Source organism: Hydra vulgaris, chromosome 06 (genome assembly GCF_038396675.1).
Source record: "Hydra vulgaris chromosome 06, alternate assembly HydraT2T_AEP".
Classification (NCBI taxonomy): domain Eukaryota; kingdom Metazoa; phylum Cnidaria; class Hydrozoa; order Anthoathecata; family Hydridae; genus Hydra; species Hydra vulgaris.
Window position 1 is genome coordinate 29,635,609 of NC_088925.1, and position 4,392 is coordinate 29,640,000.

The following is a 4,392-nucleotide window of genomic DNA, read 5'->3' on the forward strand; positions in this document are numbered from 1 at the left end:
TTATCTATAAAATACTTTACTTTTACTCAACTTATCTATAAAATACTTTACTGTTATTTAACTTATCTATAAAATACGTTACTTTTACTTAACTTATTTATAAAATACTTTACTTTTACTTAACTTATCTATAAAATACTTTACTTTTACTTAATTTATCTATAAAATACTTTACTTTAACTTAACTTATCTATAAAATACTTTACTTTTACTTAACTTATCTATATAATACTTTACTTTTATTAACTTATCTATAAAATACTTTACTTTTACCTAACTTATCTATATAATACTTTACTTTTGTTAACTTATCAATAAAATACTTTACTTTTACTTAACTTATCTATATAATACTTTACTTTTACTAAACTTATCTATAAAATATTTTACTTTTACTTAAATTATCTATAAAATACTTTACTTTTATTAACTTATCTATAAAATACTTCACTTTTACTTAACTTATCTATAAAATACTTTACTTTTACTTAGCTTATCTAGAAAATACTTTACTTTTATTAACTTATCTATAAAATACTTTACTTTTACTTAACTTATCTATAAAATACTTTACTTTTATTAACTTACCTATAAAATATTTTATTTTTACTTAACTTATCTATAAAATACTTTACTTTTACTTAATTTATCTATATAATACTTTACTTTTACTTAACTTATCTATAAAATATTTTACTTTTACTTAACTTATCTATTAAATACTTTACTTTTTCTTAACTTATCTATAAAATACTTTACTTTTACTTAACTTGTCTATAAAATACTTCACTTTTACTTAACTTATCTATAACATACTTTACTTTTATTAACTTATCTATAAAATACTTTACTTTTACTTAACTTATCTATAAAATACTTTACTTTTACTTAACTTATCTATAAAATACTTTACTTTCATTAACTTATCAATAAAATACTTTACTTTTACTTAACTTATCTATAAAATACTTTACTTTTACTTAACTTATTTATATATTACTTTACTTTTAATAAACTTATCTATAAAATACTTTACTTTTACTTAACTTATCTATAAAATACTTTACTTTTATTTACTTATCTATAAAATACTTTACTTTTACTTAACTTATCTATAAAATACTTCACTTTTACTTAACTTATCTATAAAATACTTTACTTTTACTCAACTTATCTATAAATTACTTTACTTTTACTTAACTTATCTATAAAATACGTTACTTTTATTTAACTTATCTATAAAATATTTTACTATTATTAACTTATCTATAAAATTCTTTATTCTTACTTAACTTATCTATAAAATACTTTACTTTTATTAACTTACCTATAAAATACTTTACTTTTACTTAACTTATCTATAAAATACTTTACTTTTACTTAACTTATCTATAAAATACTTTACTTTTACTTAACTTATCTATAAAATACTTTACTTTTACTTAACTTATCTATAAAATACTTTACTTTTACTTAACTTATCTATAAAATACTTTACTTTTACTTAACTTATCTATAAAATTCTTTACTTTTTCTTAACTTATCTATAAAATACTTTACTTTTACTTAACTTATCTATAAAATACTATACTTTTACTTAACTTATCTATAAAATACTTTACAGTTTATTTTGTAAACTAAATTCAGATTCCAATTAAAATGAAATATATTGCAGCAAGTAGCAACAAACTTGATTTAATAAACTTCAGAAACTCCCAATTGTTGACAAGTTTTATCATACAAAGTTTTCTTTACTAGTGTTTGTTATTGTAGTTAACTTTAATGAAGTCAACAATAAGTTAGCTTTGTAAAAGTATAAAAATTAAATAAGATTACTGCTCAGCAATTCATAAATTCGTATCTATGAACTTGAATACTTGTATTATTCTTGCAAATATAGTTTTAAAAAAATTGGCTATTTTTCTTTAACAGAAATAAAGTAAGTATTCTGGGTTTGGAAGATATAGATATCAATTCTTAGCTTGTTACAAGGAATTTTACTTGAGAATCAGATCTCAATAAATATATAGAAAAAGAGAAAGATCTGTTAAACGCCGAAAACGATTGAAGAATGAGATATTCATTTTAAGGATACAAGTAGATCATTGCCTCAAAGGTTTACTGTCTACAGTAAACCTTTGAGGTTAAGGTTAAGCTAATAGTTTAAAGTTTACACTTTGCACAATAATCCATAGTTACCTACAATTACTTTTTTTTTTTTCAAATAAATTGTAGGTGATTAATCTAACCAGGAAATTCATGCCTCCGTCTTTACTAATTCCGTTTATCCGGCCGCAGCAAACATGAAACATCAGACCGTTTGGTTCTGAGCAAGAGCTCAGAAAAAATAAAATTAATAAAGTTTGCTCAATTTCGTGTTGAATTGATATATGTACCTTTCTCGGCACTTTCATCAGTAGTTTTTACTTGTAGATGGTTTTAAATTATTATTTTTGTATAAATACTCTGTCATTCCGTGTAAGTTATATTTCAGAGTATGCCACGTGCAGTACCAAAAAAGTAATGGGTTAGAATGTTTGATTTTTCCTTGAGTCTCAGTAACGGTGCATTGAAAAAAAAGAAGAAAAAGTTTGCCTCATGTCTAAATATCTGAAAAATCTTAACTCTAAAATACATGACAAAGGTTTTTATACTTTTATTACCTTTTAACTAGTAATAGTAAGTTTAAAGAAAATGGAAATAAGAAAGTTTGTTCAAATCATTTTCACAAAATTTTTCTTCAAAACTTAGCTTGAAAATGTCTCTGCACTTTTGCATTCGATTGCACATTTGTTTGAGGGAATTTGACTCTAGCGTCTTTCCCACGGTCGTTTATATATTAGGAAAAAGCGCTATGTTTAGGCACGCATGCGCCAGTTAATAGAAAAAAAATGAGCTTTTAAAATGGTTGCGGTTCTTTGCTACGAACTATATTTTAGATAGCAACCATTGCTTTCTATGTTATTTGTAGAACTGATTGATTTTACCATACTCTTGACCTAATTCAATAAATTTATATCTTAATTGTATCATAAAACCAATAACAAATGGAAAAGAAAGTCTTATTTTTACTTAAATTTATATTTTCATTCAGGCTTAATTGTTGCTAATTAGTGATTTTGTTTATTTATTTGAAATCCAATTTCTCAACTTCTGACTGTAGGATTTCCGTAATTTTTTTTTTTAATTTTAGATATATCTTTTCTGTAATTATGATATTTTTCTGGTTGTTGCTTCAACTTTTTCAAGGTGTAAATTATAGATACTCATCTAATAACATTTTAACAGAGTTAACTACTCAGAACTCTCTCAAAACGTCATGCACTCGAGTGCATGACGTTTTGAGAGAGTTGGGTGCTTTTTAGACTAAGAAGCACTAAACTCTCTCAAAATGTCATTATGTCAGAATCAAGAATTTATACTAAGAATCTTAGTTTAGTTTTTCTATATTTAGATGTTATTAAAATATAACTAAACAAAAAAATATCGCAAACGAACTAGGCACTTATATATGTACGTAAATGATGTGCATGTATAATATACGAATGATGTATCATTTATATGTAATGTATATGCATAAAGCATTATATGCATATTGTATGTATTAATATATGTGTGTGTTGGTGTTTGTGTGTGTGTGTGTGTTATGCATGTGATGTACCATATTTTATTTATTATATAAACTATAATTTAATTAAAGATTTAGTTCAAATATAGTTTAATTTTATAAAATAAATACAATACATAATATTGTTTACAATAGTTCTCTTAAAAATTTTAAACATATTCTTAAAGTTTAGCCCACATTAAATTTGTTTATATAACAATTATTAATTAGTTTTCTCTCATTGATTCATTACTGTTTTATCTTTAGATGGAACTGCACTACGAAAATTTAAATTACTTGTGCAGGACTTGTGCAAAATGGATTGGAAAAAGACAATATAGTTTGACTAATAATCTTAAAACTATAATAGAGCAAGTGTTTCTTGTTAAATTCGAAGAAATAGAGAACATTCATCCAAAAAATATTTGCCACAAGTGTTATTGCACTATTAATAATGCAAACAAAAGAAGAACAACAACTTCTTTATCTCTGTATACTAACTGGCAACCACATAGCATAAACTGTGCCACATGTCAGATGGCTGAAAATGTGCGGCATGGTACAGTTTTCACACGTTCACTTTTAAAAAAATCTAAACTCATCAAAAAAAAATATATATCTTGTAAATACAAAAAATGTTGGACAATTGCAATGTTTAACTCAATAAAAGAAAATATATTACCTATACATAATTTAAACATAGGTATTGATATATCAGAACTAAAAAATGAATTGAATCCTTTTTTAGAGCTCTGTTTATGTTGTAAATGTAATAAAATACCACA

General features: G+C 23.3%; 1 protein-coding gene across 1 annotated transcript in view; it reads left to right on the forward strand.

Moving 5' to 3' along the window:
* Nucleotides 1–3,872: 3,872 nt before the first annotated feature.
* LOC136081765 (uncharacterized) overlaps nt 3,873–4,392 on the forward strand; it is a 5,410-nt gene continuing 4,890 nt past the window's right edge. The window contains exon 1 of the mRNA XM_065799818.1: nt 3,873–4,392. This exon is cut by the window's right edge and continues 445 nt beyond it. The gene's annotated coding sequence lies outside the window, so the exon portion shown is untranslated.